Genomic DNA, 10,646 nt, shown 5'->3' on the forward strand with positions numbered 1-10,646 from the left:
ATACTTATAATTCAGACACACTTGAATTCTTCTACATTTTTAAAAGTTCTATACTTCTAGACTTGAGTTGTTTTAGACTTTTACACTTGAGGTTAGGGGTTGGGTATAGATAATATATGAATAGTAACTATAACTATGGTTGGGGATGATAATGATAATAGCAACCATTTCTTGAAGACTTGTCATGCATGTATCAGCCCTGAACTGAGGAAAAAGGTAGGTAAAAGAGGTTGTCTCTATTGAATTACAGTTTGTAATTTAGTTGTACAACTCCCTAAATTGGCCTTTAGTCAATCATTAACTGACTGATTTAAAGTTAACTTGTCTGAAAGTTACTCTTTTGGTAGCTAATATTATTTAAATGTAGACATTAGTTGTAATTAATCTGTTAATTTAACAAACACTGTAGTTTTTTAGGTTGCATGCTAGGGAATTAAAATTGAGTAAGATGGAGTCCCCATCCAAGGGAGTGTATTATCTATTAGGGTTAGAGTGAAAAAACTCTAATTACAGTTCAAAGTGAGAGGTATCCTGTGAGAGAATTAGCCTAGTTTTCAAGTTCTGAAACGTCTTGCATGGGAGAGGGTAGAAGAAGATAAACTGAGGAAGTACCTAAATTCCTAATTGTAAGGAGGTAAAGCAGTTGGCCTTTACCTGGTAAACCAATGGCTGTTTGAGGCTTGAAACAAGAGCATAAGAGTTGTAGAAAGATGGAGGATGAACAGAGTGAGGGAGAACCTGTTACCAGGGAGCGGAGTAAGGATGTTACCATAATGGGTCAGCACGGAGAGAATTTTCAGTTAGATGTATAGTTCTGATCCCAGTTACACTTTTGATGTGTGGGTTTTATCCACAAAACCAAGCAGTTTTTGGACACCAGCTTGTCGTCCTGCCATTCAACTCACTATGACACTATCTACCTGGAGATGTGTCAGGTCCTACAGGTTAAGGGTTCAGTCCTTCAAGGCTGCCACCACCCCCCTCATGCCAATCACAAGTACATGTTGTCACCTGTATTTCTGGCCAATTGGCTATAGCTTGGAGGTTCCAACGACCCCTCTTTGGGTTTGATTAATTTGCTAGAGTGACTTACTGAACTCAGAAACATTTTACCTACTAGATTACCAGTTTATTCATAAAAGGATATAACTTAGGAACAGCCAGATGGAAGAGATGCATGGGGCAAGTATGGGGAAGGAGAGTGCAGAGCTTCCATGCCCTCTTGGAGCATGACACTCTCCCTGACTCTCCATGTGTTCACCAACCTGGAAGCTCTCTATACCTCCCCCCGCCCCACCCCTGCTTTTTAAGATTTTATTTGTAAGTAATCCCTATATACCCAGCATGGGGCTCAAACTCACAATCCCAAGATCAAGAGTTGCACACTTTACTGACCGAGCCAGCCAAGTGCCTCCCTCTTTTTGAGAGGTTTGATTACAGAGGCATGATTGATTAAATATTTGGCCAGTGATGATTGAAGTCGATCTTTAGTTAACTCTCCCCTCCCCAGAGGTTAGAGTGTGGGACTGAAAGTTCCTACCCTCTAGTCACATGGTTGGCTCCACTGGCAACTAGCCCCTATCCTCAGGTACTTTCCAAAAGTTACTTCTCTATTTTTAAAAACTTTTTTTCAGTTTATTTATTTTGAGAGAGAGCGGGAGCATAAGCGAGAGAGGGGCAGAGAGAGAGAGAGAAAGAGAATCTCAAGCAGGCTCTACACAGTCAACACAGAGCTCAGTGAGGGGCTCAAACCCATGAACCATGAGATTATGACCTGAGCGGAAATCAAGAGTGGGATGCTCAACTGACTGAGCCACTCAGGCACCCAAGTCACTTCATTAATGTAACAAAAGACATCACAGCAAATTCCAAGGGTTTTAGGAGCTTTCTGCTAGGATTGGGGACAAAATCGGGACAAAAACCAAGTATAAATATATTTCTTATTGTAAATCACAATGTCACAGCTATCATCCTTAGGCACTGATGTCAAAGGTGAAGATGGGGGGGTTGCAGTATCACACTTCTTAAAAAGAAATTCTTTGGTGGGGTAGGTTATGGTTGGGGAGCTGCACATGTGTATTTTGTCAAGCTCTCACTCTTGATTCTTAAAGCTAGCCTGCATTTAGAATTAATTTTTCCGGGGAATGATACTATGGGACTGTGGAAATTGCATTCAGCTTCAGACTCTGGGGACTTGTGTTTAAATCCTTATTCTGACATTTACCTTTTATGTGATCTTATCAAATTATGTAAGTCCCTCCCCCCCACCCTGCTTTTCAAGATCCAATTGACATTAACATGTGGATAAGGGCACTGAAATATGACTAAAGCCAGTAGTTTCTAATGTAAATTTTTTTAATTTAAAAAATTTGATTAAAATTTAAAATTAACAAATCTTTAGAGTTTAAGCATTTATTAGATTTCAGATATTTTAATTATCATAAAAAACCATAAGACAGGAGCAATATGGAACAAATTTTTAAATTTTTAAAAATTAAATGATTTGGGGAGCACCTGGCTGGCTCAGTAGGAAGAGCCTGCGACTCTTGATGTTGTGGTTGTGAGTTCAAGCCCCATATGGGGTGTAGAGATTACTTTAAATAAAACTTTTAAAAAATTAAATAATTTGGTGTATACTGTAACCTAGTGCAGTGTTTTTGTATTCTTTCCAGAAGTGGGTAGAATGTAGTAGGATCCAAATTTGAATGTTATTAAACATTTGGGTTTTATTTTATTTTGAGGGGATTATTTTAAATATAAAGGTCCATAGTATTTTAAAACTGGAAGGAACTTTGGAGATTATTTCATTCGATTCTCTTATTTTTTCATATGTGCTCTGGGGAGTAAGCATTTTTGCCCAAGGCCGTTTCTTGGCTAGTAGCATCTTAATTTCCTAATTCCATTCTAATACATATTGAATCATGCGTGTCTTGTTTGTAGCTAAGGTAGGAGGTTGATAAACTGGCTTGTGACTTTCTAAGATTTGAAAATGTTGGTTGATTGAATACAAAGATATAAACTTTGTGAACCTACTATATACTTTCTTGGAGTTTCAGGGAAAATGAAAAAATTAAATCAGTTATCACTTACTGCACCTTGCCCCAATTGGACAGTTTTTTGTAATAAAACTACATCAGAAAGTTGATTAAATAAACAATTTTGCTTTGTTTTTGAACAATTGTAGGACATCAACACTGGAGATTCTATAGCTAAGTAGGTAATATGGTTTCAAAACAGATGATTGGAAACTAGCTTTTATAGTTTTTGAAGTTTTATAGTTTTCAAATACTATAGTTAGTATTTGAAGAAATGCTAACTTTATATTTTGTGTAAGTGAAGGAGAAATTTAATGTATTCTAATTTTTCACGTTTAGAGAGGATCTTTGGGTTGTAGCTGATGTGAATGGCTTGAATAGCTTGAAAAATGGAGACATCCCAGTGGATATTAGTTTATTATTAGTGGTTTAGCACTGAAGGAACCAGAATTTGTAATTTGAACACCCTTGATGAATTGTTTTTTTATCTTTTTATTTGCCTACAACATAATGTATTAAAAAAAGAACTAGGTAGAATTTATCCAGTACTTCAAAAGTTTTATTGAAAGTGTTTAGTCTGCTGCAGTATTTTGTTGTTTAAACCTTTCTCCATTGATCAGAATTGTTCATAAGGCATCATCCCCTTGTCTTTGGCAAATCTTGCTCTGATGATTCATTTTTCTGTTTTACAGAATACATTATCAGAATATACCCAGAAGTTATGCTTCTCTTATTTATGTGTAATACATATGCAGAATGACAAATTGTAAGTAAAACTATCACAGTGTCTGAGGTAGCATGCTGATGAATATATCAGCTTTACGGTATTTGTCCTATAACTGCAGATTTCTGTATGCATGAGAAAGGATAAACGCTATTAAACCTATGTTATTTGATTTTTGTTTTCCAAACCTGTGTTACTGTTAGAACAAGATAGATAAAATCAATCCTTAAAAAAAAAAGAAGTTTTTAGGATTTTTTTTGTTAAAATGCTTTTTGTGAAAACAAGCCTATTAAAAATTAAAACAGTAATGGGACAGTGATGATAAATTTTGATTATATTATAATTGAAAACAGTATGATCATACAAGCTTTTTTGTTTTTCCTTTTTTTGAGAAAAATTTAAGACTGAAGAGAAGTACAAGAATAAAAAAGGACTCTTCTTTGTTTTCTGCCATCATTTAACAATGTTAAAATTTTGTCATGTTTATGTGATCAATTTAAAAATAAGAGAATGGAAACATAAATAAAGTTAATGTCCTGTTGGACACCTGCCACCCCCCCTAGGCAATCGCTGTCATGAGTTTGGGGGGGGGGGGTCTGTCCTTCTAATCTTTAAAAAAAAAACTTATATACATCTCCACATATATCTATAACCAATATTTGGTAGAGATAGCAATAAGGAACAAAATAATAATGATTATAATAGCAGTTTACATTTATTGAGTGTATACTATGTTTCAGGCAGTGATTCTAAGAACTCTGTATGCGTCATAACCATAGAGGGTTCTCTGTATTATCCTATAATTTACAGAAAGCACTTGGAGCTTTGGAGAAATTAAGGAACTTGGCCTTGGTCAATAGCCAGTAAATGATAACAGCCTAGATTCAAACCTAGAACTTGGCCTTGGTTAATAGCCAGTAAGTAATGTAGACTAGATTCAAACTTAGCCAGCCTGGCTGACTTTGATGCTTTTACTTTCCAATTTTTTTTTAACGTTTACTTACTTATTTTGGGAGAGAGTGAGAGCATGTGTGAGTGAGCAGGGAAGGGGCAGAGACAGAGGGAGAGAGAGAATCTCAAGCAGGTTCCATGCTATCAGCACAAGCCCAGTGCAGGGCTCGATTTCACGAACCAAACCATGAGATCATGACCTGAGCCAATATCAAGAGTCAGACGCTTAACCAACTGAGCCACCCAGGTGCCCCCCTTTTTAATTAATTCATTTTATTTTTTAAGTAATCTCTACACCTGACATGGGGCTTGAATTTAACAACCCCGAGTTTAAGAGTTGCACATTCTACATACTGAGCAGCCAGTGCCCCTGATGCTTTGCTGTTAACTTATGCAGTACAGCTCCTCTAGGGTTGTTTTTTGTGTTCCTTAAACACTAAGTCTTGTTTTGATAATTAGAAAATTATGTTATTTTTGTTGAATTGCATCTGTTAACTTTTTTATAGTATAAAGTTTATACTTTGGCATCATTTGAATATACAACATTTTAGTTATCTCTTCCCTATTGATGAATGTTTTGGTTTTTCCCTATTATAATGAGAGTGTATTGAAAGTCCTTAAACATGGGGCCTGTACACATTGGGATGTAGTGTATGTGCATTCCTTAGGATTAAAACCTTTATCATATGCCAACATTTATCATGTACTAATTTTTTGTATGTACTTGGATCTCCTGGACTCTCAGTTCTTTTCTTTTGATATTTTCTAATGTAATATGTCTGTTCATGTGTAAGAACCACATTTGGTTATTCTAGCATTATAATTTTTTAATTAATTTATTTTTAATGTTGGTTTATTTTGAGAGAGAGAACGTGAGCAAGGAGGGGAGCGGGGAGTGACAGAGAGAATCCCAAGCAGGCTTCATGCTGTCAGTGCAGAACATGATGCAGGGCTTGAACTCACAAACTGAGGTCGTGACCTGAGCTGAAATCAAGAGTTGAATGCTTAACTGATTGAGCCACTCAGGTGCTCCCAAAATGTCTATTTTCTGAAAATTAATATATAAATTCAGTGTAATTCAAATGAGAACATTAGTAATGTGTTGAGGGAGGTAGCATGTGACTGAATATAATTTTAAAGGTTAGGGACTTGTCTTACCATCCATCAGAACAGTTACAAAGCCACTGTAATAAAGTCGCTGTTGGCCTAAGAATGAACAAGTGGACCAGAGTAGAGAATCCAGAAATAGATTGTATTAATGGGAAAAGAGTGAATTATTTTGTTGTTTAGATCTTCTGTTTCTTTATTTTTGTCCACTTGATCCATCTGTACTGAGAGTGGTATATTAAAGTCTCCCATCATTAGTGTGGTTCTGTTTCATTGCATTTCCTGTTTTTGTTTTTGCTTTACAAAAGCTGTTGCTGTGCTGTTTGGTTGGTTTTAACATATGTGATGTCAGTCTAATTCTTCTGCCTTTTACTTTATTTACTTTTTTAAGTAATCTCTACATCCAACATGGGGCTCACCCTGACATCAAGAGTCACATGCCCTACCGCCTGAGTCAGCCAGGCACCCCTAATTCTTTTGCCTTTTAAAGTTATTGAATCTTTTTGCCTGGAGGTCTTGAGGATTATTTATCTTTATCTTTGAAATCTAATAGTTTAACTAGGTTAATGTCCTAAAACTGATTGTTCTGGGATAATTTTCCCAGGTAATTGTGAGCCCTTATTGTGTTGATTGAAATTCTTTGTTTCTGGTGAGATTTCTTGGCTTGTAGCTTTAAAACCAGCTTGCACACACTCTCTTCTTTAAACTTCTTCAGGTAGTTAATAGTACAACTTCCTCCTTTGCCTGTCTTCTGTTTCTGCTAATTTCTCTCTGACTCTTTATTTTCTTTTATGTCATTTTATTTATTTATTTGTTTATTTTGAGAGAGCACAAGTCGGGGAGGGGCAGAGAGGGAAAGAGAGAATCCCAAGCAGGCTTCAGGCTGTCAGTGCAGAGCCTAATGCAGGGCTTGAACTCACAAACTTGAGATCATGACCTGAGATGAAATCAAGAGTTAGATGCTTAACCAGTTGAGCCACCCAGGTGCCCCTCTTTTATGATTTCCTTTCTTTCCCTTCCTTCCCTTGTGTTCTCTTTCCTTTCCTTTTTTTTAAACCTTTTTTTGTTAGTCTGTTCTTGCTTTGTTTTTAAATTTCCAATTCAGATTTTTTTTGTACCTTCGTATGTTTCAGTGTGTTTAATTTTGTTTAGATTATTAACTTGTATTTTTTTGTTTGTTTTTTTGTTGTCTGAAAGATTTCTATCAGTTATATGTGAAATTTTCTTTCTTGATTTTCTACAGTAGCTTTGTATGGACTTTTCTCTTGTTCATTTTTATGGTATTGGGTATTTTATAATATTCTTAATTTAATGTCACCCTCTTCTGTTAATATAGCTAAGTCCAAGTACTTTAGAGGGGTTTTTTGGTTGGTTTGTTTGAGTGAAGTTTTGTTATGTTGACAATTTTATGGTTGTCCTCTCTCTCAGAACCGTAAACATTTCCTCCTTTTTTCTTTTACCCTTCACCCAGTTGCCAAAAAGATGATTCTCTCTTCCTGTTTGTCTTTTTTTCCCTCCCCTCTGCTTTTCCAGGAATGCTCGTTTAAATTACCCGTCTTTTTAAAATTGTACCTGCTCATTTAAATCCCGTCTGACTCTTTAAATTAAATCAGTTCCTGTAGTCTGTGATTTGTCTGGACACATTTGTAGTGTTTTCAGATTTAGTGTGGATATAACTTCTTTGGCAGTCATTCCAAATCACCTGTGGGCCCTTTCACTGTACTTCCTTTTTTGTCTTTTGTACAGTTTTTCTTAGTCTGCTTTTGCTTCCACAAAACCTCAAAGTAACAGTGTGTACACTGAGATTGGTGATTTTTCTGTTTTATTCACAGTTACTTTGCAGTTTGCTTCTTCAAATTCTGTATCTTCAAATTATGCTGTGTGTGTGGTTTTGTGTAGAATAGAATTTTTCCTTCTTGTTATGGAAAGAAATTTGGGGAAATACTCATTCAGCTTGCATTGGCCTCAGCCATTTTGGAAGTCCTGGATTACTTAAATTGTGGTGGTATAACTGGCCATACACCTGGAAACAGTAAACTTGGAACCACTTTTACATGTAGAGCTTGTTACAGTTCCAAATGAATGCAGAGTTTATTTAAATTCCATGTGGATTAAAGACCGGTGTAAAAACAACAAAAATACCTCAAGAAAGTCCAGGTGAATACATAATCCACAATTCATGTGTAATCTGGGTATGAGTGTGTGTGGGTAGTCTTAACTGAAGATGGAAAGCAAGAGCTATAAAAGAGATGTATGTGTGTGTAAAAAGATTTAGAAGAAATATTTGTATTTTGAGGACATTGATAGAATACAGAAACCTTTCACAAGTTGACAAGATAACCTGATAGAAAAATACGTGACTAGAAGGACACGAACAAACATTTCCCAGAAGAGTGTAGTGAAATGATCAATAAACATAAGCTGTTCAGATTTATTAGTAATCAGGGAAATTGAAGTTAGAGCAACAACATATCCCTTTATAGCTATCAAACTAGCAAAATTAAAAAGAACAAAATTACCTATGGGTTGCAGGGATGAAGGTAAATAAGGTGCTTTTATATCCTCTGCACAATGTTTAATAAATAATTACCAAATGAAGTGGGAGGAGGCTTATGTTTTCCCCCCCTTCCTAAGTACATACTTTGAGTATATAATGAAGATAATTAAGCATAGTAATCATAAGCTTGAGAGGGGAAGTGTCATCAGATTTTATATTTAGAATTTAACAGGGCATACTGAGAAATAAGAAACTCCTTTAGATGGCCTATGATCTCTATAACATGAGCTTTTTCTTGAAGATTTACCTATATCATGAAAATGAAATGCCCTTCAGTATTTGAGGATGTTCTACCAACTTGCCCTTCAGTATTTGAGGATGTTCTTCTACTACCAACTGTAATGACTTCCTTTTTGCAGACTTAGTCTCCACCTCCCCTGCAGTAATTTATGATGAAAATTGCAAACATAAGTAATCTCTACACGCAATGTGGGATTAGAACCCACAACCCTAAGAATGAGAGTCCTGTGTTCCACCGACTGAGCCAGCCAGTGTCCCTAAAGATTTTTTAAAGTAATCTCTAAACCCAAGGTAGAATGTGAATTTACAACCCTGAGATCAAGAGTCGCATGCTGTACCAACTGAGCCAGCCAGGTGCTCCCCACAGTTGAAAGATTTTGAAATGAACAGACATATACTTGCCACTGAGATTCTACCATTACTAATTTACTATTTTTGTTTTATCACGTACCTATCATATATATATAGATATGTATAAAGATATATATATATATATATAAAGGTATACATCAGTGCATCTCAATTTTTGATGCATTTCAAAATAAATTACATCAGTATACTTGCCCCCTAAATATACTTCAGTATGCATATCAACTAGAATTCATTGTTTATTGAGATAAAATTCACATTCAGTGAAATGTAAAAATCTTAAATGTATGTTTACTGAGCTTTGAGAAATGGATATGCTTGGGTAATCCAATATTCACCTCAGGAAGCTCCTTCATGCTCCTTCCCAGTTTATTCATGTCTTTACCTTCTAGCGGTAACCATATTTTTATTTAAGTCTGTTTTACGGACATATGTTTTCTTTTAGGTAAATCCCTAGGAAAGAAATTGTTGGGTCATCGAGTAGGGATATTTTTAGTTTTATAAGAAACTATCAGTGGTTGTCTGAAGTGGTTGTTCCATTTTACACTCCTGCAAACGATTTGTGAGAGTTTTGGTTACTCTACATCCATGCTAACGTTTGGAATTGTTAGTCTTATGAATTTCAGCCATGCTTAAGGATGTGTAATAGTATCTCCTATGGATGTGTTTTTAACTTGCATTTTTCTGATAAATAATGATTTTGAGCACTTCTCTCGTGCTTATCAACCATTCATAAATCTTCTATGAAGTTGTGTTCAGTCTTTTGGCCTTTTTAAAAATTAAATTGTCTTTTTATTTTTGAGTTGTAGGAGTTCTTTATGTATCTTGGGTGCCCGTCCTTTGTGGGATGTATGTTTTGTGAATACTTTATCTCATAGGACTTAGTTTTTAAGTACTTTTTTTCCCTACAAATACTCACGGAGCATTTACTATGTGTTGGAATATGGTAGTAAACAAAATACACAAAAAACATTTTTACCCTTTTGGAGTCACTGTGGTTCCTCTGTACAGTGAGAGAGACTGGTAGAAGGCTCCTTCAATGATCCAAGAGATGATAGCTTGGGGCAGGTTTTAGTAAGGGAGTGGCTGTTTGGATTCTTGGAGGTACTTGTAAGTAGTGCTGACTGATTTGTTGTGTAAGAGAGGGAGGAATCAGTGGTGACTCCCAACATTTTTGGCCAGAGGAGCAGAAGGATAGAGTTGCCATTTATGAGATAAGGAAGTTTATAGGAGGAATGGGTTTGGGTGGGCATGGTGGTAGTGGTGGATTAGGAATTCGGTTTTAAATATGTTGAGATGCCTATAGATATCTATATGGAGTGATGATGTGAGGAATTGTATATATGAATTTGGAGTTCAGGGAAGAGTTCTGGGTTGGAGATAGGAATTTGGGGGTCATGAGCATGTAGAACCCACTGTTATACTGACAGTGGGGCCAGAACTTGAAGAGAAGAGGCACACAAATCACTAATTTTTAATAATAAACTTTATTTTGGGGTAATTTTAGGTTTACACAAAAGTTGCAAAGATTGTGCAGGGTTCTCCTATGCCCTTTACCCGTTTTCCCTTAATATTAGCATCTTAGATAACTATAGTACACTTATCAAAGCTAAAATACTAACATTGGTACATTGCTATTAATTCCAGTTCAGACTTTGTCTCA

General features: G+C 35.9%; 1 protein-coding gene across 10 annotated transcripts in view; it reads left to right on the top strand.

Moving 5' to 3' along the window:
* HERC1 (HECT and RLD domain containing E3 ubiquitin protein ligase family member 1) overlaps positions 1-10,646 on the top strand; it is a 185,545-nt gene that overhangs the window by 32,940 nt on the left and 141,959 nt on the right. The gene's annotated exons all lie outside the window — the stretch shown is intronic.

The sequence above is a fragment of the Acinonyx jubatus genome, chromosome B3 (genome assembly GCF_027475565.1).
Source record: "Acinonyx jubatus isolate Ajub_Pintada_27869175 chromosome B3, VMU_Ajub_asm_v1.0, whole genome shotgun sequence".
NCBI lineage: Eukaryota > Metazoa > Chordata > Mammalia > Carnivora > Felidae > Acinonyx > Acinonyx jubatus.